This window comes from Lissotriton vulgaris, chromosome 6 (genome assembly GCF_964263255.1).
Source record: "Lissotriton vulgaris chromosome 6, aLisVul1.2, whole genome shotgun sequence".
NCBI classification, from domain to species: domain Eukaryota; kingdom Metazoa; phylum Chordata; class Amphibia; order Caudata; family Salamandridae; genus Lissotriton; species Lissotriton vulgaris.
Genome location: NC_141694.1, coordinates 538,018,009 through 538,043,345, shown reverse-complemented (window position 1 = coordinate 538,043,345; position 25,337 = coordinate 538,018,009).

Genomic DNA, 25,337 nt, shown 5'->3' with positions numbered 1-25,337 from the left:
GATCTTTGGACTGGGTAAGAGTGGTCTGTTTAACTCAGACACTCTGTTCATCACCACCCCCTTTTCTAAATCGTTTTTGGCCACTATAGGTGTGGCAGGGTATACTCAGACATGAGTCCCTTTCTCACTGCTCCATCAGGATTCAAGCAAGCCGGGCCGAAGAAGGCTGAAATGCCAGAAACCGGTCCCCGGTAGCTTGTCTCCTTTCTGGTGAAGAATTGGCTTGGTAGTTTAGTCTGCCCTGTTCCCATGATGCACTGGGCCAGGGACAGACTGATTTGCATATAGCCAGGTTCTGAGCTGGGATGGGGCAGTGAGATAAATAACGGTGATGGATCAAGCCCTGATCTTTGGACTGGGTAAGAGTGGTCTGTTTAACTCAGACACTCTGTTCATCACCACCCCCTTTTCTAAATCGTTTTTGGCCACTATAGGTGTGGCAGGGTATACTCAGACATGAGTCCCTTTCTCACTGCTCCATCAGGATTCAAGCAAGCCGGGCCGAAGAAGGCTGAAATGCCAGAAACCGGTCCCCGGTAGCTTGTCTCCTTTCTGGTGAAGAATTGGCTTGGTAGTTTAGTCTGCCCTGTTCCCATGATGCACTGGGCCAGGGACAGACTGATTTGCATATAGCCAGGTTCTGAGCTGGGATGGGGCAGTGAGATAAATAACAGTGATGGATCAAGCCCTGATCTTTGGACTGGGTAAGAGTGGTCTGTTTAACTCAGACACTCTGTTCATCACCACCCCCTTTTCTAAATCGTTTTTGGCCACTATAGGTGTGGCAGGGTATACTCAGACATGAGTCCCTTTCTCACTGCTCCATCAGGATTCAAGCAAGCCGGGCCGAAGAAGGCTGAAATGCCAGAAACCGGTCCCCGGTAGCTTGTCTCCTTTCTGGTGAAGAATTGGCTTGGTAGTTTAGTCTGCCCTGTTCCCATGATGCACTGGGCCAGGGACAGACTGATTTGCATATAGCCAGGTTCTGAGCTGGGATGGGGCAGTGAGATAAATAACGGTGATGGATCAAGCCCTGATCTTTGGACTGGGTAAGAGTGGTCTGTTTAACTCAGACACTCTGTTCATCACCACCCCCTTTTCTAAATCGTTTTTGGCCACTATAGGTGTGGCAGGGTATACTCAGACATGAGTCCCTTTCTCACTGCTCCATCAGGATTCAAGCAAGCCGGGCCGAAGAAGGCTGAAATGCCAGAAACCGGTCCCCGGTAGCTTGTCTCCTTTCTGGTGAAGAATTGGCTTGGTAGTTTAGTCTGCCCTGTTCCCATGATGCACTGGGCCAGGGACAGACTGATTTGCATATAGCCAGGTTCTGAGCTGGGATGGGGCAGTGAGATAAATAACGGTGATGGATCAAGCCCTGATCTTTGGACTGGGTAAGAGTGGTCTGTTTAACTCAGACACTCTGTTCATCACCACCCCCTTTTCTAAATCGTTTACTATTGGGCAGCGCATCTCAAAGTCATAAACCAATGGATACACGCCCCACACGCCGACCCTGCCTATAAGGCAGATAGAGCACAGCTAGGAACAGACAGTATGTTTGCGGCCTTATATAACTAAAGGCGGGCGATGAAACTGGAAGGCCCAACAAAACACACAGTCATGTTGTGGCATACAGCGCAGGCACATTTGGGGTGGAGGGAGACCATCACCAAACTCACTCCCCTTTGTTTAAAGTGATGCCCTTCCATGTTTCAGCAATCAGAATATTTGTTATTAGCAAAGTTCTGCTTCTACCAAAATGGCTGCCCCAATAGCTACTTGGTGACTTGCCAAGAAAGGCTCATAACATACGCAGAACTGCTGCCTGTGGCCTCTAGGCCCAGGGACATATGGGCCCCGCTGACATGCTACCTGATCGCACACCCACGAGAACCCACATAAACAGCCTTGACTATACCAATACAACAGTGAGACGGGAGGCTGCGGAATTGAGGGGTAGAGATACAAATGTCAGACATGAGAGGTGGGGTTAAGAGTGATATGCTTTATGTATGATGGCGGAAATGGTAACCAATTAGTTGCTTAAAGTGCTGGGAGATAACTGTGCTGATGGAATAAGGAAGGCATGGCATCTTGATTATATGTGTAACTCGTAAGGAGCTGTAGGGACACCATGGGGGCAAATATTATTGCATGTATACAGTGCTTGTTTTGAACTGACATGAAAGGAATCTAAGACTTTGTACCAAGAAACTAATAACTACCACTGTACCAAAAACATAGACTGTAAACTGTGATGATAATAGTTGATTGAACTATGATTAAAATAACAATAAAGGAGCGTGTCCAAGATGGCGACGGAGTGAGACGTGTTTTGTGTTCCTCCGGCGCCTCGATTTATTCAGCATTGAGAAGCTGCTTCCTGGGGCTGACATTGAGCTTGATCCGGGACCTGCTGTTACCCGTGGCCGGAGTGGAGCGAGTGGTGTAACTTTGCTGCCTCCTGGAGCGAGATAGCTGTCGTTCCGCGGAGGAGCGGTTCGGGGCCTGGCTCTGCGGCCGCCATTGCTTCTGCCCGATCGGGCTGTTCCTGACTCCCGCGCCCGACCCGGCCAGGCCGGCTGGGTGTGCTCTGCCAGTGTCTGCACGTGCACAGCTTGGGGCCCCTTGATGTGAGGCGGTCCCTTACTTCGACCGGAGCTGGGATTCGAGGGCCCCTGGTGCGGCACTGCGCCTAGTGCTCGGGCCGCGTCCGGTGGCCGGCGCCCACTAATTGAGGCCGGTGCTTTGGGGCCTATCCGGGCCGGGCGCCCCACCGTGATTTGTGGTCCCTCCGCGCCTCCCGGTCTACCGCCGGAGACGGCGAAATCGACATTGCCGGAGCCCTGTGCCTGGAGGAGATAGGAGAGCTACGTGGGGTCCCCGTTTGGAGCGGGGACCTTTGATCGCCTGTGGGGCCGCAACTCCGCGTGACACCGAGCTGGCCGGAGTGGTGCAGCGGTGGTCGGTGGCTTGCAGAGGACCCGTAAGGACGAACCTTACAAGAGGAAGAGCGGTCAGTGAAGGACCGGCCACTGCCGGGGAAGTGAGGCGACCGCCGCCTGGCGTGGTGGATTGCGCTGTTTCTGGGAGGCCTGGACTTTCCACTGCATACCAGAGGGGAACCGCGGCAAATGCGGCCGAACGACTTGTGGCCCCATTTAGAGCTTTCTGCCCAGAGTGGCCACCCATAACTGGCAGGGTGGCTAGAGGTGGCGAGTGTGGAGGCCCGGTTCTACAGCACGACGGGCCTGTGATCAGTGGGGGCATCTCAGTAGCGGCGGACAACGGTGCCTCCAGGTTCCAGCGTTGAGGGCAACGGAGTGAGTGCACACCGGGAGTTACAAGCTGCCGATCTCCGGGGGTACAGGCGGTGCTGCAGCGACTTGCTTGGGGAAGCCTGCTTCATGGTTCCGACGCGTGCTGATAGGAGGTGTTCAGGATTGTTCCCTGGTGTCCGGGAGGGCTTCTGGATTGGAGGTATGGCGAACAGACTCCGTAAGGACAAACCGGGCAAAGATGGACTACCGAAGGGCCCGCCGTCTGCATCGTCCCCCGGACCCAGCAAATCGCCCCCGCGAGGAGACGATGACTCGCCCGCCACCAAGGCCTTTATGGTGGAGCTCTTCACGGCCATCAAAGAGGACATCTCAGAGCTCCGCTCCCAGCTGGCATCGGACCTGCGTGAGGTGAGGAGGGATGTGGACAGCATAGGCGAACGAGTGGCGACCCTGGAGGAACATGATCTGGGGCTGGCAGCTCCAGCAGGACGTGCTTAGACTAACGGAGCAGAATCTGGACCTTCAGGCCCATGCCGAAGACTTAGAAAACAGATCACACGAAACAATATCAGATTCCGAGCGGTGCCCTGGGAAGAAGGGGGGGACCTACGAGGATCTGTGGAAGCCCTTTCCCTACAGATTTTGGCTGAAGACGACCTCAAAGAAATTCGCATGGACAGGGTCCACCGGGTGGGCCTGCCGCGGGGCCAGAGAGCTCCACCCCCTGACATATTGGTCTGTGTCCACGACTTCCAGCTGAAAGAACGCATACTTAGGAAGGCACGAGGACTTAATCCCTTGCAGTTTCGTTACCACCGGCCACAGCGTTTTCAAGACCTGGCTGCTTCGACACTGCAGAAGCGGAGAGACTTCCGCCATGTGACCACATTCCTACGAAATCAGAATGTGGCCTACTCCTGGGGCCACCCCTTTCGCCTTATCTTTCGTTGGCAGAACAGACTTGTTCAGGTTAGATCACTGTCGGCAGCCAGGGAGCTCCTTGGCCTGGATGACGCCGCCACGACCTCCAGTGGGGGGAGGCTCCCCTTCGAGACATCAATCACGCTCCCCGCCCTGGTAGAGTGTAGGTCGGTCTACAGCAACAACGGGGGGCCGAACCTATCGGCTCGCCTGCACGAGAGGGGAACGACGGTGACATCGGTGGCGCTGGTAACAGAGGCGGCAAGAACTGACACCTCATCGGCGGCATGAAGCCCCAGGATGAAGCTTTGGAGAAGCCGGAGGGACACATCTCTGTCAGGTACCACGAATGACCCCTGACTCTGTGGTGCGTCACCCCAGACCTGTGTGTTTGGGTGGACACTGCCTGGACTCGCCACCCCCGACCCTTACGGTCATTAGTGGATGGCCCCCTTGTGGAGCCTTTCGCTGTTTTTTTCTATATGGTTTTTTCAACCCTGATTTTTCTAACAGTTTTGGGGGTGTGAGAGGGAGGGGAGATGGGGGGGGACAGGGGTGGGAGGGTAGTGGTGGTAGCAGAGAGTCTTGTGTGCATGAGTCGTGGTGTGTGGAGGATGTTGGATGGGCTGAGATGGATGGCCTGGAGGGAGGGAGGGGGATGGGGGTTGGCCTTGGCATAACGTGGTGCAGTATTGGACCTAAGCTATTGAGCACTGCTTACACTTACAGAGGGGGGAGTGATGAGGGGCACTGGTCCTGGCTGGGGAGGAGGAGGTCTGCCAAAAGGATACTGCCAGTTGAGCGGGGTGGGGTTTTACTCCCGTGATGCCTCTCACATTGGGTACTTGGAATGTGAAAGGTTTGAACTCTCCCCAGAAGCGCCAGAAGGTTTGGAAGTATATCCTTGACCATCAATTAGATGTGGTGGGCCTTCAGGAAACCCACTGGCACGGAAGGATGAAACCCGCCTTAAGCATAAGCACTTTCCCATTATTTATAGGTCCTCAGCTCCCACGAAACATAGGGGAGTGGCCCTCCTTTTCCGCTCGACCTTACACTTCCAGCCCATGGCAGTGCGGGGCGACAAAGAAGGCCGCTGGCTCATGGTTACGGGTAAGCTCCTTGGCAAGCTGAGTACGTTTCTGGTCCTATATGCTCCCAATGTGGGGCAGAATGGGTTTGCGCAAGACCTGCTGCGGATTGTAGAGGGCTTCGTTGAGAGGGCTTTGGTAGTGAGGGGGGGTTTTAATCTGGTTTGGCATAAGGAATTGGACAGCTCTCATCACCAGAGAACCGACACCGGCCTTTTCTCCGCCGAGACACAACGGAGGATGGGGGACTTGGGCCTTGTGGACAGTTGGCGCTTTCTCCACCCCAGTCTAGGGACTATACTTTCTTCTCCCATGTTCATCATTCCTATTCTCGTTTAGACCACATTTTTCTGAATCAATCCCTTCGGGGGCACCTGCGCGACGCCAAGACATTCCCTCTGTCTGTCTCTGATCATAGCTTGCTTACGTCTTGCTTACACTGGGCGGCGGGCGGCAATGTTCAACCAAGTGGTACTTTTTGGCCTCCCTAGTCCGGGACGACCATCCTGCAAGGCGGTACCGACGGCTATTCGTGAATTTTTAGACTTTAATCACGAGAATGACACCTCTATTTTTGTTCGATGGGACGCATTCAAGCCATCGATCCCGGGCAGCTGTTTGGCACTTAATGCCGCCCTTAATAAGCTGAGACGGACGGAACGGGAGGAGCTGGAGAGCTCTCCACTCTCGAACTGGCGCATAAACAAAACCCCTCTAGACAGACGCTGAGGCCGCTGACGGCTGTCAGGGGCAAACTCAAGTCTCATTATAATAACATAGTGGAATTTACCCTGCTGAAATTGCGACGCCTCTCTTATTCGCAGGGGAACAAGGTAGGGAAACACCTGGCGCGCCAACTTCGGGAGAAGAGGGAGAGAGACTAAGTGGGAGGGATCCGAGATGCGGCAGGCACCTTAATACACAGTGATGAGGCCAAGGCTGACCTCTTTGGTGAATTCTACGCAGCGCTGTACTCAGGGGAAGCTCTTGATCCCGGAAGGCAGAGAGAGTACTTGGACGCGCTCCTGCTCCCTCTGGTGTCTGCGGAGTGGAACGAACTGCTCTCTGCTCCCTTAACCGGGGAGGAGGTGTTGACTGCCATTACGGCTCTGAAACCCCATAAAGCTCTGGGTGCAGACGGCTTTACAGCTCTCTTCTATCAAACCTTTGCCTCTGAATTGGCTGACTTTTTGGTGCAGCTTTTTAACAACATGGCGGAGACAGGCACGACTTCGGACTCCATGGCGGATTATCATATCGATCATCCCCAAACCAGGGAAGGACTCGTCTAAGTGTTCCTCGTATAGACCGATAGCCCTCCTTAACGTAGATGCCAAGTTGTACTCCTCCATCATCGCTACCAGACTCCAGGATTTGATGCCGGCACTCATCCACCCAGACCAATCGGGGTTCATTAAAGGGCGCCAAACTCATGATAATGTAGTGATCTAATCTAGGACCCCGATCAATATTGTGACCTTATGCCCCAATACGGCTATAATCCATTCATACCCCTATAATGGCATAAACGATCAGAGCCATATTTCAGAAACTCGTCTCTGGCATAAACGATCAGAGCCATATTTCCGAACCTCGCCTCTGCAGCTCATTACAGTAGATGACACAGCAGAAGCCACTATCTAAGATTCCTAGATTACACACCGAGTTCTTTCAACAGATAAAACCCCCAGCAACCTGGGAAAGCCCCGCTTGCTATGTTTTGATTAGTAATAGAACTCTAATGAGCACTGTAAGAACGACCAGTTCTTAGTGACATCTTTATTGACGTCTTATGTCCAAAAACTTACTTCAAACAAGGCACCTTCCAGGTATAAATAATACCAACGTTGCCTTAAGCAAACACAGCGGTGGTGATAGAAAAATACAGGAGCAGAACAGCTTTTCCTTGCAGAGCCCAGCAGATGCGAGAAGCCCACGGACGCTGCCCCTCCTCCTCCTTGACGCGCTGAGAAAGACGCTGTCTTTTCTCCTGCCGAGAAAATCCAGCTCCGGCGTTTCCAGCCTACCCTTGCGGGTAACTGGGATATCGAGTCCTGAGAGGAGATACAAGACCTCCAACATTCTATTCCAGAGGTACAGTGTTGACTAAACCCTTAGAGAGAATTCTTGCAGCAAACTCTTGGCAAAACCAACTTAACTTAAATTGCTACTTACGTACTCCCTCCCAAGTATTAGGCTTAGGTCAGGTACACTGGGGTAGACGTAGTTAGAAGCACCAGTTGAGTACATTAGTCAACTGTATATATGAATGTATATATTTTATTCATTTTAACCATTGTATGGCTAAGAAACCATATCAATGCTTTTACAGTATTATTTCGCAATCCTCCTTTTACTGTACGCACTTTTTATAATAACAAGTCTTGCAATTGTGGCAATTCATTTCTCTTGCATGAGAAGAAAGACTGTTCAATAAATAATATATTTTATTGAAAACGCCCGTCTCTCTATTCTCTGCATACTGGTGAAAGTAATCTGCACAACTGACTGAGTGAAATAGCTGTCTATTGTTTCACACGTCTCTAGAGATTGACTCTTATTCTAAGGAGCAAAGTTGTCATGTTTATGCGGTTGTTGGAAAACTGAATCCCTTCTGGTCTGAGCCAGGGGAGCTGATCACTCCCTATTCAGTCAAGAAAGTTTCCAGTGACCTCTGAGCTAGTTGGTACAAACCCAATTCAGTTTAGCATAGTCAGTAGAGACCTGGAAGACCGCACTTCTACGTCTACACTGCTGTTTATGTTATTCCAATGCGCAGGGCCTATAGGGAAAATAGGAACTACACTACAATAACACCAGGAGAGTGATTCATTTGATAGAAGGCCAACAAGTTTAAGATCCCAGCGGTCCTCGTGGGTTTTGACACCGAGAAGGCCTTTGACCGGGTGGATTGGGGCTTCTTATTCCTCCCTTTGACGGCGTTTGGCTTCTCAGCCAAATTTCTAGAGCTGCTCAAAGCGAACTATAGCATCCCCCGGTCTAGAGTAACGGTTAACGGACAGCTGTCGGCGTTCTTCCTGCACTCAAGAGGTACTAGGCAGGGCTGCCCCCTTTCCACCCTGCTTTTTGCTTTGAGCATTGAGCCCCTGGCGGTAGCTGTGAGGGAGAACCCAGATATTCGGGGACTGCCCTTCACTGGGGAACAGCACAAGATCACTCTGTTCGCTGATGATGTCCTGTTGTCCCTTTCGGACCCTGCTCACTCCCTTCCCCACATTCAGGACGCTCTGTCGCGCTTTGAAGAAGTGGCGGGCCTTAAGATTAACCACGATAAATCCTATGTCCTCAACCTCACGCTCTCCTCAGCAGAGATGGAACGCCTCCGGCCACTCACACCTCTGCCGTGGACCCTCTCCTCCATACTGTACCTGGGGATCCGTTTGACTCCCACGATTGGGAAGCTGTACTCTGCTAACTTTCCTCCCCTATTGCCGAGCGTGCAGGGGGACCTGGCCCGCTGGCGGCCAATGTTCATATCTTGGCTGGGGCGGATTCATGCGCTCAAAATGACCCTTCTCCCTAAGCTCTTATACCTCTTCCAGGCACTTCCCATTGTTCTTGAGAAGGACTTCTTCCGTCGTATCAAAACAATGATGCTCCGCTTTATCTGGCAGGGAGGGCGCGCTCGGTTTTCGTTTAACATTCTCCGACGCCCGAGAAAGGAGGGAGGGGTTGGCCTTCCCGACATGCAGTTATACTACAAGGCGGCACAACTGCGGGTATTGGTGGAGTGGTCCCAGCCTACCTCAGAGAAACATTGGTTACACATGGATAGAAGTGTAGCGGGGAGAACGATATGGGACTGGATATGGAAGCCCAAGAGTGATAGGCCCCTGAACGCTTACATCAGTACGCCCACCAGCACTGCATTGAAGGTATGGGACTCGGTCTCTGATGATGAAGGTTGAACGTCATGCCCGTCCCCCTTTACGCCTATAAACTTTAATCCTGCCTTTCAGCCTGCGGCACGGTAAGGCCCCTTTGATGCCTGGAGGGAGGGGGGCTGCCTAGCTCTTAAACATTTGTTCCATGCCCCGCTCACCTTTGACAATTGTATGCAGGACTACGAGATCCAACGGTCAGAGCGGTTCCGCCATACCCAATTGCTCCATTGTCGCTGGCCCCCTCGGTCAGAGATGCGGCCACCAGACTGCCTACCCCCTTCGAAACCTTCGTTTCTAAGACTTCCACCATGCGGGGGGTCATCTCCTTCCTCTATAGCCTCCTGCTTTCTATGGCCATCTCCCCTAGACCGCGATACATGTCACTGTGGGAAGATCTCATTGGTCGTGATATCTCGGAGGTTGAATGGTCCCACCTATGGCATGACATAACTAAACACAATCATTCAGTGGAGCTTAGAGAGGCCCATCTTAAAACAATGATGGACTGGTACTTATATCCGGCTAAGTTGAGCCGGATTTTTCCGGGCTCCTCGGATAGATGTTGATGGGGCTGTGGCCTGCTGGGAGACTACAAGCACATCTGGTGGGATTGCCATGTCATTCGTCCCTATTGGGAGGAGAAACTATCCCATATTAAGGAGATTCTGGGATACCCGATTGAGAATACTATGGCACATATTTTGCTGGGCCTTCGAGATCCAAATCTAGAACACCAAACTAGGGCAGACAAAAAGATACTTTGGCTTTGTATTGGAGCTGCCAAACTGACCCTTGCAGCAGCCTGGAAGAAGTCGGCAGCCCCAGCGCTTTCACTGTGGCATGCGCGATTGTGGAAGTTGTTGAGCATGGAGCGCATGGCTGATATCTTTCGGGGCGACTTCCGAAACTTCACGTTTCGCTGGGGTCCCCTAGTTGGCTTTCTCTCTAAAGGATTGCCATCTGCAGTTTGCCCACCTACGGTGCGAGCCCTTCATTTATTTCAAGTGTGAGTGTTACCCATCTGGTTGACTGTGTGTATGTGAATAGAGCTAATAGAGCTACCACCACTGGGGAGGGGGGAGGGATTTTGGGTGGGTATGGGGAGTTTTCGTTCAGGATCTGGCATTGCCCCGACACATGGCTGAGGCGGTGAGATGGACAAAGCGGAGGAAAGTGCAGGCCTCTTTTGTAGTTTTACCTCTGCAGGAGCACCTCTCCGGCCGATAGCCCTAACTCTGTTCTACTCTTTCTCCGGAATGGGCTACGCTTTATGTACATTCCTTTGACTGGTGGCCTACTAAGCCTCGGAACACGTGCTTCCTTTGGTCCATGCCTTCTCTACTGCCTGCATTTACATTTGCCCCCTGCGAGGGAAGTTGTGCGGGATTGTCGCATGTTTTCTTTTACTGTCTGTTCTACAAATATTAATAAAAACACCTTTGACAAAAAAAAAACAATAAAAAGAGTTTAAAAAAAAAGGCACTATCTCAACGACTACCTGCAGACCGGACCTGTCCCCGGAGGCCCACGGTGGCCCATGGGATCCAGTCTGAGGTGGAGGATGAAGGGGACACGCCTTGGGTGAGAAGGGAGTCACAACGTTGGCCCGGAACAGGTGAGAGGCATGCACTGCCCTGGGGGATCAGCCTGGACTCCTGTACAGCCACCCTACCCAGGCTGCGGTTTAGCGGGGAACTCTGGCCTGTGGAGAGGTGGGGGACCGGAGCAGGAGCTGCCAATGAATCCTTGCCTGAACCGGCTAGTGGCAAACAGATGCAAATAGAGGAGAAGGCGGGAGGCACGCACTGAAGGTTCCACAACAACATACAGGTCCCTGCCCCACCACTACCCCGGAGGAACTGAAGATCAGGGGCTGGATATGAGACAGATGGCTCAGTTGTGATAGGTCCAGATAGTGGAGCCAGGACAGAGCTAGCACTGTGGTGGGCCCCAAGGAGTTCAGACTAACACGGCCGGCCCCATCACAGCAGGCCACATTTTTCACCTTAAGCCTCGGCATGTGCCGCTGATCCAGGCGACATCGCCCAAGAGCTCGACGCCCTGCACTCAAGGGAGAAAGGAGAAAGCCAGGGCAAAAATGATGGGAGCCACTTTGGACCAGGGGAGGGGAGCAGACCCCGCAGATCATCCGCAGACCCCAGCGGACTCGCTGACACAGATGGACCCAGTGCAACAGCAATTGACTAAAATCCTAGACGCAATCACAGACGCCAAAGCGACCCTTTACCAGGATATCAGGGTGGGGTTGGGTCTGCTCAGAGCAGAGCACCACAAGCTAGCTGAGAGAGTGAGGACCGCGGAGACCTAGATCACAGAACTCCACCAACCCAACAGAAACTGACTCTTCAGGTCACCAACCTCACTTAACAGGTCAACACCCTTGAGCATAGGGCCAAAGACGGGGAATAGGAGCAACAACATACGGGTCGTGGCCCCACCGGAGGGGACTGAAGGCAAAGATATGATCCCTTTTCTGGAATCTTGTCTTTGAATGTTAGTGGCACCAGAAGGTCTCACCACATTCTACACGCTTGAGAGAGGCCATAGGGTCCCCGCCCGCCCCCGGGCCACCCGCCGTGTCCGGTGATGGCGAAACTCCTACATTATAAGGATAAAGACATCAACCTCCAGAAGGCATGCATAGATGGCCATTCACAGTGGGCAACAGCAGGGTCTTCGTGTTCCCGACTACACGGCTGATGTACAAAGAAGACGCGCCTCAAATCTCAAAATCATGAAAGCACTGGGGGAAAAGAACTCACAGTACTTCCTGATATTTCCCACCAGGCTCCGCATAATGCTAGATGGAAAGACATTTTTGTGAGAGCCCGGAAGTAGCCTGGGAAGAATATATGTCGAAATCCCGCATACAATCATCCCGCATACCATCATCCCGAACAAAACTATAAGGCCGCAAACTAAAAGAACTAAAACTTTTAGAACGAGTATGCCTTTAGCACGCATGCCTTTACAACGTAAAAGCATGCATGTTAAAGGTATACTCATTGTAAAAGTTTTAAGGGTAAGTGAAAGTACACTACCCTACTATACACTACCAAACACTACCCTACACTACCCTACACTACAGTCCTTTTACTACATTTACACTACCCAGCACGACCCCCCAACACTACCATTAAGCACTTTACTTCCCTACACAAACACTACAACAGTACCTTAATACACTACCCCCAGCATGACCCTACACAACACTACAATACTACACCAAACCACTACACCCCAGCATTACCCTACGCTACACAAACACTACACCACTACCCTAAACCCTAAAACACAACCCCCAGCATGACCGTACACTACACAAACACTACAACACTACCCTAAACCCTAAAACACTACCCCCAGCATGACCCTACACTACGCAAACACTACAACACAACTCTAAACCCTAAAACACTACCCCCAGCATGACCCTACACTACGCAAACACTACAACACTACCCTAAACCCTAAAACACTACCCCCAGCATGACCCTACTCTACGCAAACGCTACAACACTACCCTAAACCATAAAACACTACCCCCAGCATGACCCTACATTACGCAAACACTACAACACTACCCTAAACCCTAAAACACTACACCCAGCATGACCCTACACTACGCAAACACTACAACACTACCCTAAACCCTAAAACACTACCCCTAGCATAACCCTACACTACGCAAACACTACAACACTACCCTAAACCCTAAAACACTACCCCCAGCATGACCTTACACTACGCAAACACTACAACACTACCCTAAACCCTAAAACACTACCTCCAGCATGACCCTACATTACGCAAACACTACAACACTACCCTAAACCCTAAAACACTACCCCCAGCATGACCCTACACTACTCAAACACTACAACACTACCCTAAACCCTAAAACACTACCTCCAGCATGACCTTACACTACGCAAACACTACAACACTACCCTAAACCCTAAAACACTATCCCCAGCATGACCCTACACTACGCAAACACTACAACACTACCCTACCCCCTAAAACACTACCCCCAACCCCTATTACACTGTCCCCAGCACGACCCTACACTAAACAACCACCACAACTCAACACTACACTAACACAACACTACACTACACAATCACTACCCCAGCACGACCCCCATCCTTAAAAATTAACCCAAACCCACTTACCTCTCTCATCGTCGTGGTTTACAACGCAAATACATTTACCATACATGCCTTTACAACGTAATTCGTTGTAAAGGCATGCGTGATAAAAGCACATACGTTATAAAAAAATGCGGTATAATGGTATGCGGGCTGAAAGCAATTGCTGGATTATAGTATGCGGGCTAATGGTATGCGGGATAAAAAATGCGGGATAAGGGTTGATTACCACCTGGGAATGGCTCCAATCCTATAAATCTGGAAACAAACCCAAGAATGCAGACACTGAAAAACAACATGGAAGAACAAGGTCTAGGAAAGGGCGCGTATTTGACTGAAACAGAAATCAGCTAAAAAACCTAACCAGATACAGACCGAGAAGGAGGACCTCCGCCTTGCAGGCTGTAGCCGACATCCTGAGACCTGTGGCCTCAGCCTCAGAACCCAGATCTGGATCAACCAAAGGAACTGGGGGATCTGACTCCGACAGTTCACGAACAAATAGTATTAATCTGCCGATTGTAACCCTGAGAACGACCGATGACCTCTAATCGCACTGAACCCCCCCTAGAGGGGAACCACGCACTGGAGACACTGCAGAACAATTTGCCACGACTACAACGAGATAGGGTGATATCTTCAATTACATGCGCCGCCGCAGGTTGTGCCAACAATCATTTTTATGGGAGGGAGATGGTGAACAAAGCAAAACCAAAGGGGATGATGGACGGAGTGTTGAGCATTGCAAGCACTCACCCCCAGTCAACTGATCTAGGTTTAATCCATCTCCATCATCATTCTTTAGCTCACTCCGCCACCCCAGTTCAGACATGGCTATATGCAAATCAGTCTGACCTTGTGGGAGATGTTGGAATTATTTAGATGACGACCCCTGAACAGAACAAACTGAATATACTGACATGGAACATTAGGGGAATGGGCTCAACTGTTAAACACCACAATGTGCACATATACCTATGCAGGAAAGGTGTACAGTAGAGATGGAGAGGGCAGATATTTACAACTTCCCACTCCCCATACACACAGGGTACAATGATCTGGATATGGCTTGTATACCGTTTGAACCCCTGCATGCACTCATAGACAGAGATGGCAGATATGTGCTAGTGAAAGGTATGCTCTTCGGACAGGATCACATTGGGTAGTCTCTATGCCCCCAATCAAGACCAAGTATTATTTCTCCAGAATCTGTCAGCCCCTTTAGCTGAGGTATTAACACCAAATATACTATTGGGGGGTGACTTCAACTGCATCACTGACACTACCCTAGATTGCTCACACCCGTCACTGCAAGGTGATCAGGCCCACCATACAACTGAGGGGTTTCGGGACTGGAGGGGTCACTGGGGGTGGAGGACACCTGGAGGATGCAACAAGCACAAGACCGAGATTATTCATACTATTCTCCCTTGTACCAATTACCTAACCTAAGAAACGTATCCATAAAAAAACAGGAACAACCCCTCTCCATGGTATTCCTCTACACTGCATGAGTATAAACAAATCTTTAAAAGACTCGAGAGGAAATGGAGAAGAAATTACGATACAACAAGCAAACAGATCTACAGGGATTCTATCAACATTTACTAATCCAAAGTCAAGGAGGCACAAGCGCTATACTATGAGGAAAGCATCAACTCTACCTCAAGCGCCCTACGTGAAATTTTTAAGATCGCCAAACACCTCCTAAAACTAACAGTCAGGGATGTTCCACCGGCCTGCTCAAACGCACGCTGTGACGAACTTCCAGAATTCTTCTCCAATAAGATCAAGGATATCTACAATTCCCCCCCCCCATCCATCTACCAGCGGCTCACAGAGCCCTCCATGTCCGATGAGCACTTTCTCAGGGATATTCCCTTGATAGACGGACACCCTAGTCAATATATGTGCCTCAGTAAAATCTGGCTCTCCCAATGACCCAGCACCTCCCAATGTTTTAGTAAGGCTGGGGATACTCTCTTCCCAGTGTTGCTGAAGCTGATTAACTACTCCATTTCAAACAAACTAGTACCCCCCACCCTGGAAACACGCCATGGTGAGGGCACTATTGAAGAAACGCAGTCTTGACCCCGATACGCTTGGAAACTATCGCTCCATTTCCCTTCTCCCCGGGATTAGCAAAATGCTAGAAAAGCATGTTAACTCAGTTATCTCTGCTTTTCTTGAATCTAATAATATACTCTACCTGTCTCAAACTGGATTTTTCCCCCAACACGGGACTGAAACCGGATTAGTCGCAGTGGTTGAAAAGGCCAAGATGATTCTAGATAAAGGAGGATTGACTGCCATCATCCTCTTGGACCTCAGTGCCGCCTTCGACACTGTTAACTAGGACCTCCTGATCCACAGATTGAGGAATGTTGGTTTATCAGGTAGTGTCATCACCTGGTTACAGTCCTTCCTTAGGACAGGAGATTTCAAGTATTTGAAGGGGATAACTCGTCAGATCAAATCCCACTTGGCTGCTGCATCCCTCAGGGCTCATCCCTGGGCCCGACGTTGTTCAATGTCTACATTAGCCTGCTGGCACAGATTGTCCTCCCCTTTGGGATAGACATTGTTACGTACGCCGATGACACCCAGTTAGTGGTGGCCCTAAACCACCCAGGATCCACCTCAGCCAGTCTAGGCCCCTGCCTGGAGAGAGTCGCCAAACGGATGGAACTCTCCTTCCTCAAACTAAACAGAGATAAAACAAAGCTCATGATGCTGGGCAACTCACTCATTCCTGGCATTGGCCTAGGTTGGCCAAGCTCTCTCGGCTCCCCACCCACACTTAAAAATCAGATCAAAAGTCTAGGCATGTGGCTAGACCAGTCACTCACTTTTGATCATCAGGCAACTAAACTAGTAACATCCTGTTATGGATACTGCTATTGCATCCTGCGGATGCTCCGTAAAGTTCTTCTGCTCCTCCCTTTTTCAGCAAGAAGACTCATGGTCCAATCTTTAATCCTCTCTCGCCTCAATTATGGAAATGCTCTGTATTTAGGAGCTCCTAGGGCTACCACAGGCAAACTGCAAGTCATCCAGAATTGTGCAGCACAGATGCTTTTTATGATTCCCAACAGCCACTCTGCAAGGCCTGCTCTGAAAACCCTGCACTACATACCGGTTGCAGACAGAATAAAATTCAAGTCTCTATGTATTGCCCACAAATCTTTGTGGCAGAAAGACCCCCCCATCCTTCAAGCCATTGTCTCCCCTTACCACCCTAATAGACGCCTTCGTTCATCCAGTCTCTACTTAGCTGCGGTCCCTAAAATCAACAGGATGAGAAGTGGTGGTCTATCCTTCAGCTTTGCCTCCGCTAAGCTCTGGAACACGCTCCCCCTTCACCTCCGATCAGAACCAACTCTCCTTCCCTTCTGTAAACTTCTGAAAACTTGTTTTTTTCAAAACCCCTCCAATTAAGCTGTTGTGACCTGCCTCTCTCTCGGCTAGCGCTGGGACACCTTTGGGTAGCCATGCACTCTACAAATATCCATAACATAACATGACTCCTATATGTGTACAAATCTCGCAACTTGTCCTAGCAATACCAACATTCAGGGATGGTATGAGGAAGTATACAGTAACAAGCATGAATGTAACTATGCTACTGACCTGTAATAATGCTGGGATATTATATGTAATATTGAATATTACTGCTCCTGATGAATATTTTAACAAATGCCAATAAAAATAGCTCCCTCACGTCATGCTATATTTTCAGGATGAATTTGCTGGGCGCCTTTGCAATTTGTTGCCAGTGGATAACCTAGGTTCCAATGTTTTTGTTATTGTTTTTCACTCTGGCCAGATAGTAGATTGTTTTTATACAGATCAAGCGATCCCAATTACTTTAAGAGGCAGATTCAATGCTATTAGAGATGTAGTCCATATATGGTGTGAAATTTCGTATTTTTTTTGACCCCTAATGCACCCAAATCTGCCCTTGTGGGACAATCCGATCCTTCGGTATATATTTCAATTTCACAATGACTCAATAGGTAAGATCAATAGGTAAGATCTGGGCTAGCTACGAGGTTGAGTGTCTAGGACATTTATATGGTGTACATGGTTTTTGAACATTCAAAGGTTTGCAAAGTTTCTATGACCTGACCCATCGGCTATTCTTTAAGTACTTGCATATCAGGGATTACTTCTTGGTGCAATGCAAAGAAAGGGAAAATTACCTGCCCCATATATTAAAGAGAGGCCTCTAAAGGTCCAACTGTGTTCAAATGAGCCTCATGCCACACAGAGTTCTTGAACACAAGGTTAACAAAATATATATTTTTTAAATTATTATTATTTTGCAAGACAATGATTTTTATAGTGTTTAAAATAATCCAGAAAAATGTCATTATATGTAGTTCACAAATATTAGTTGTTTTCACCTCCTCTGAGATTGCCGGGACACCATGACAGCGGTGCAAAGGACAGGATCAGAGGTTGTCCTGTATGCATACAAGTTTTACAGCAAAAAACACGTTCTGCAAATGCACTCCGCTCCGATAAAATTATCACATCCACGTAGAATTGCAAGCAAGGATTAATTTATTCCAGCATGTTCAATATTGAGAGATGGAAAAAACCCTTTATATTAGATACAATAGGACTATAACAAAAATAAGTATTCCAATAAAATTCACACTATGGCCCTCACTCCAAACTACACAGTCATACCAACATGCATACATCTCAATTCATACTACTGCCACACAATCGTAAATCACTCCACGTAGATGTATAAATCAGCGAACAATAGGGGACAGTGAAAACAATATCCCAAATCACTCGGACGATCTTCCAATGGTGAAAATGCCAACGCGCGTTTCGGTGTGAGGCCCCGCCCGGGGCTACACCTTCATCAGGGCGGGAGAGTGGGGGGGCCACAGGATGACAAAGCGTCTGCAAATGAAATATGCAAGTATTAAAATTCAAGAACTATCTCATGTGGTTTCAGGTAGGTCATAACTAATGAAACAATCTTAAAAGGAGAAAGAGACTCCCAGAGGATCACCGCAAAGGGGGTGGAGTAGAGCATGTATACACTAAAATAACAATGGGGGAATAATTAGACAAGAGAGGGTAGAGAGGTTGGAAAAGGCTAACACCCATTTGGGGATAAACCTAGACCAGATAGGAGACATCCGCATCCAAAATAGAAATAAAACAAAATAGTACCAGAGCAGATATCACACCCAGAAAATAGTGAAAAACAGAGGGCCTGTCACAATGATTTCACATGGGTACCTTGATACACAGGGCCGGGTCCTGAGGACATTTTCAAACAAGCCAGACAGGTCTTGGAGACAGCAAGGTAATATTGATAACAGCTAAAAATGAAAAAGGAATGGCCCTGGTGGTAAGATCTCCGAAGGGTTTTTTTTATTCAAGACAATGGTATAGAGCAGTGTTTCCCAAACTGTGGTCCACGGACCCCCAGGGGTCCCTGACACATTCCCAGGGGGTCCACAGACATCAGTTTTAAAAGCACTGCAAAGTATCTTGTTTAATTAGCAGTTTTGAAAGAACAATAAAAGTGTTGAGATAACGCCAGTGATTAATGTCCCTGCTGGAGAGAGGAGAGTTTTTTCTGGTGGCAGCTTTGACTTATCCAATGTAGCACAGAGGGTTAATATGCCTACTGCAAGGAAGTGTACCATGAATTTTAAGAAACATTATTTTATATGCATAGGTCAGTGCGTTACTGCTTTTGTCACAGGGATTCTATTGTTACTCTGCAGTTCATAAGTGACAGTCGTAATCTAGCAAATAGACCTATAAACTGTCACCAAAGAGCTGCTTGCAAACTGTAAGGTACAAATTAGTAACTTATGTTTTTTCCCAGTCTTTCATAATCCTGATGCTGCTAAAAAGGTTTATTTGGGTGGAAATACATTTTTATTGTTAAAGTCATTGCTAACCACTGTGTTATTTTCTGAATCCTGGGTTTGTGCATCTCCAGAACAAGCACTCTTTAAAGATGCCTACCAGTATGAATGACGTGAATTCTACACCTCATAGTCCCCTTTGCCTTATGTAACATTTTCTGTACACTGATTTACATGTATGATTCACTGTCTCTATATGTGTGTGATGTAAGGTGCTCTGACATCACTACAATGGTATGAGAGATGCTATAGAAAAGGAAATACACGTGACAGAGCAGGGCTATGGAGAGATGAGAAGCACTGTTGCAGGGTGATAGTGGGGGAATCATTGAAGAACCCCCAGAAAGATTGTCGTATTCTGGTGCATAGTCAGGTCTTCATTTACTATTCTTTAAAAGCTACTACAATTCAATATATAATGATATGTGTTGTAGACTGCACCATTGTTTCCTAAATTGCTTGGGGGGAGAGACACCCAAAGTCCACTTTGTAGTGGCAGGCTCAGTCACTGCACTCAGTATGGGGACTGGTCTGAAATCATTTGCCAAGGGCTGCTTTGGGTTTCCAGTCTGGCCCTGGCAGGAGCAGGAGCCTCCTACTGCGAAATAAAGACAACCATTGAAAAGTTAGTCACGGAGACGCAGCACCAACCTTCCCATTAACTTTTTTTGTTTTCTTGCAAATTCTTTCAATATAAAATACAACAGAAGTGGCGAAGAGTGTCGTTAGCCTCCTTGGCTTAACAACACACTCCGCCACTTCAGAAACCCAGGGCTGCACCATATTTACAAGAATATGGTGGAGCCCTGCGCTGGCTCTACACTTAACAGGGGAAGATTGTTTATGTACAGGAAGGTCCCCCTTCCTGCACATAAATAATCTTGAAGTGTTGTTTTGTCACTTCTATGTGTGCTGCTTAATGCAGCGCACATGAGTTATAAAATGGCATTTTTTTTTAAGATTGTTGAGGTGCAGGAATGGTCACCTTCCTGAAGATAAATAATCCAAGGCGTTTTGCAAAAACAAGTAGAAATGAAGGAGTTTCTCCTTTTAAGACCCGGTTGTCCCTGGTCTCAATTTTGGCGCTGCCTCCCATTTACGCTTATAAATAGGGGGCAGCGTCAAAATCAATGGGTGTTGCAGGGGAAACACCCACGCAACACCCACTGCCCACCCTTTAACGCCAAGCATTGGATGAAAGGGGGTCTTATTTACAAGGCAGCGTTAAACCACGTTAAGTGGCTTAACGCTGCCTTGTAAATAAGGCGAAGCCCCTATCGCCACGGGAACGCCGCAAAAAGTGATTTTCCATGGGGATGGGGGACTGTAAATATGTTCTTAAAATCATTAGTAATTCGAGTATTTGTTTTGTGTGCAAACGTGTGTTCATTTTTTTCGAATTACTGTTTTCATTTTTTAAATTTAAATCATACAAATTGCTTGGGGGTCCCCGGCTTCCAGTGGTGACTCAATGGGGGTCCTCAGGAGTCAAAAGTTTGGGAACCACTGGTATAGAGGATAGAAGGGGAAAACAAAAATCTCATACCAACAAACGGGGAAGGGGGGGCCTCCAAACGCAGATCTTCAAAAAAAAAGTTTCCGATCTGTAGTCAAATAGCGGGCAGCCTGGGAACAGGTGTTTCTTGCAATTTTGAGGCGAGCCTCTCCTGGGTGCAGGGGGGAGAACAAATTAGGATAAGCTGCCATCAGGGGACCATTGGAAGGAATATGAACACGACTATAGCAAGAGTCAGTAAGCCCGAGTGCTCAATGCGGTCAGGGAGCAGCGCCGTAGGTACATAGAAAAAAGCGCATTCAATACTGACCTCAACGTGGTCCAAATACTACAGCCCAATAGTACAGGTAAAGGCACATGGGTAAAAATACATGGCCGGCAAACTTAAAAAGTATATATATATATATATGTAAACCAAGAGCCCAAGCATTTGAAGGAAGCACTCATAGCCAATGTGAACCGTTCGGTTCAATACGCTAAGGAAACACCAGCGATGATATTTCCAGGCTTTATTTCGGTGATTTCAATGCTGCGACGTATTTCATGGCTCCAGCCTCATCATCAGGCAGCTGGTAAGATGCGGCATAGATTTCCAACCATGCACCCTTCTTTATATTTGCATTTGTGTCACTGGTGCATGCTGGGATTTGTATCCTTGGAAAAAGTCATTGTTCCCCTTAGTGGGTCCCATGCCACATCTTTGTTCTTAATAATCACCACGCTCAGATTAAAATACCTTTAGTAGGCCCCTTAATAGCAGCCGGTCCGTGTTTTCTTGCAATGACTGTGCTGGCCGCAGTTTGGCAAAGTTTTGTTACCGCGCAGCCCTTCTTGAAGTACGAAGCGGTGCAACCTTCCACGGCAGGACTGCCGTGTGACTTTATGTAAACCAAGAGCCCAAGCATTTGAAGGAAGCACTCCCAGCCAATGCGAACCGTTCGGTTCAGTACGCTAAAGAAAAACCAGCGATAATATTTCCAGGCTTTATTTCAGTGATTTCGATGCTGCAACGTGTTTCGAGGCTCCAGCCTCATCATCAGGCAGCTGGTAAGATGCGGCATAGATTTCCAACCATGCACCCTTCTTTATATTTGCCTTTGTGTCACTGGTGAAGGGCTGCACGGTAACGTAATGGGTGCATGGTTGGAAATCTATGCCGCATCTTACCAGCTGCCTGATGATGAGGCTGGAGCCTCGAAACGTGTCGCAGCATCAAAATCACTGAAATAAAGCTGGAAATATCATCGCTGGTTTTTCTTTAGCGTACTGAACCGAACGGTTCGCATTGGCTGTGAGTGCTTCCTTCAAATGCTTGGGCTCTTGGTATATATATATATATATATATATATATATATATATATATATATATATATATATATATATATGTTAATGGAGAGCATATGAGGGGGGAGGCTTTTCCAATCTATCCTCACAAGGGTCCAACGGATGGCTGCTGATACAGGGAGCCCACAAAATTAACACGGGCACTATCGAATACCGCTGGGCATATCCTAGATCAGGATTCCCCCCTTAACTATCCGATAGCCAAGCGCCAGCAGGGCAGGGGTAGGATTAGGAGGAAGAGATGCCGCGGCCAAACAGGCAGGCTTTCCTTACCTCTAAGGATGAGAGGATGATCCGACCCTTGATCACGGCGAAATGTGCGGCGGTGACTCCGACAGCTGCCGGACATGATATGAACCTATTTCGGAAATCCGAGTATTTAAAAGAAATACTAGGGTCGCGGCCAAGGTGGGGAGGCGGGGCCTGGGAGATGGCCCGACAGGATACAGTGATCAAGACAAAACGAGAGACCAACTATCTCGGCGGATGGGGCGGCCATCTTGGAACGGGTAAAGAAAGAGAGAAGTATTCAACAAGGACAGGAGGGAAAGGGAAACATCTTTCAAAGAAAAAATGATAAAGAAATAATTGACAGGGATCCGGCCTCACTAAAAAACAATATTTTTTTGTTTTTTGTATAAAAGAAGGAAAAATCCAAATCCCGCCAGATCTGTGGGGAATAGCATACAGGTCCGGGGAAGGGACAGGACATATCTGTCCAGCAGGGGCAAATACATGGGACAGACTAAGAGAGTCAGTACCTCGGTGGCACACATCAGAAGTGGGACAGAAGAACTAGGGTCAAGCATGGGACAGGCAGCAAAAAGAGGGGCGAGAGGAACCGCACACAATAGTTTTATATCAGGGCATTGGCCCAGGGACAGTCCTCATTGAGGCCCCCTTCCACACTATTGAGATAGTAGATCCAGAATACTTCTCTTTTTTTCCGAATGGCTGTGGGATCAGATCCCGGGCATGCTAGGATCTTTTCCAGAACTGACCATTTAAGATCAGTATCTAGATGGTTCTTGGATTTCCAATGGCCCACAATCGGTGAGCTCAATTTGCCTGTCCTGATATTAGATTTGTTTTTCCCAATTCTGGTACGTATCTCTCGCCCCGTCTCACCCACATATGGGAGATTGCAGAAGCAAATAATGATGTAGATCAGATTGGACGAGCGACAGTTTGTCATAGTGGTCAGGGGGACGGTACGTGCCGGGGTAGTGATGGAATTGCCCGTAATGGCATAAGGGCAGGCGTGACAGTTGCCGCATCGATGATTGCCAATAACAGGGTTAGTACCCGTAATGGAACTTTGCGACATGGGCATAGTTTCAGATAACCTGCCTCTGACCAGATGGTTCTTTAGGTTTTTGTTCCTTCCGAATGTGAATATGGGTTTGGGCAGATGCCCCTGGTCTCGGTCTATGTTGAGCAGGTGCCAGCTGCAATTGACAACTTGCCGTAGCCTATTGTTCAAATTGGAGTGTTTAGTTATACATACAATCTTCTCCATAGGTTCTTTTTTTGGTCTGCTCAAACATGGCTTCACGGTCATAATATCTAGCCCGTTTGAAGGAGTCCTCAACAAGCCTGTAAGGATAGCCTCTTTGTATCAACTTTTCCTTCAAGATGTCACTTTGGATGAGAAAATCCTTCATAACAGTACAATTTTTCTGAATACGGAGAAATTGGCTGAAGGGGATACTGTCCCTTTGACAGCGCGGATGAAAGCTGCTGTATTGAAGGAGAGTATTGTGAGCGGTGGGCTTCGTGTAAAGAGAGACATAGATCAAGTTATCCTGGTGTTCCACCCAGATGTCAAGAAATTCAATCCTGTCACAATTAAAGTGAGAGGTGAATTTGAGGTGGGAGTCTGCTGCAATGAGCCACATGATGTACTCCGTCAGAGATTCCTGGTCCCCATTCCATATAAAAAAGATGTTGTCAATGAACCGGGACCAGGACCGGACATTTTCATGGAAGGGGGCCATCTCGTTGTATATATGAATTCACTCGAATGATCCCATGTATAGACATGCTATATTGGGTGCGCAGGCAGCGCCCATACTCACCCCACGGATCTGATGGTAAAAATCATTGTTAAACTCAAAGTAGTTTTCAAAGAGGACAATTCACAAACAGTCGATAATGAATGAGGCATTGGTGATCTCTGGTCTGGATTCAAGGATGTCCTTCACTACTTGGATGGCTTCTTCCTGGGGAATATTGGAATATAGGGACTCCAGGTCAAGGGTAACAAGGAGTTCCCTATCAGGGTGGTACGGGGGTTCCTTCCACTTGGGAGATAAAATGGCCCGTGTCCTTCAAAAAGGAGTCCAGCATAGAGACCAGTGGTTTTAAAAATTGGTCTATGTATTTGAACAAAGGCTCGGTGGCCGATCCAATGGTGGACACGATGGGCCTCAGTGGAGGGTCACTGGTGTTTTTATGTGTCTTGGGCACACCATATATAATGGGCATTCTGGTATATGTGGGAGTCAAGAATTCGGCCTCTTTTTCGCAAATATGGCCGTTTTCAACTGCTCTAGTCACCATGCGCAAAATGCGGCGCTTCAGGGAAGGTTCAGGGTTCCTTGAGATTTTATTATAGTGTTCAGTGGATGATAGTAGCAGGTTCATTTTGTTGATGTATGTGGGGGTGTCAAAAATGACAATACCCCCACCCTTGTCGCAGGGTTTAATAGTTAGGGATTTGTTCTTTTTCATAGACTCAAGAGTTTTTTTCTCATCCCTGGATAGATTGACTGAGGCCATGGGAACATATTTGAGAATTTTCGTTAATTTGGATACAACCACCTTTTCAAAAATGCCCACTTCACTGCCATTATCTTCCAAGGTTGGAGTGAAGTTGGAGGGGGGCTTTAGACCGGATTTATTTTCAACAGGTTCTATAGATGGTCGAGTTTGAAAAAAAAATGTTAGTCTCATTTTATGAAAGAAAATGTGTAAATCCTTCAAAAGCGCAAATTTGCTAAAATTAGCAGTGGGGACAAAGGTTAGGCCCCTAGATAATAATCCAAAAGCCTCAGGCTCTACCTTCACACTCGATAGGTTAAAGACCGGTATATTATTCACCTTCTCCAGTACTGGTGTTGTCGAGTTTGGATGTACATCTGGGGCTGGCCTTGACCCTGATGGTAGTTTCCTTGTTGTAAATTCCGGGCTCGCGGT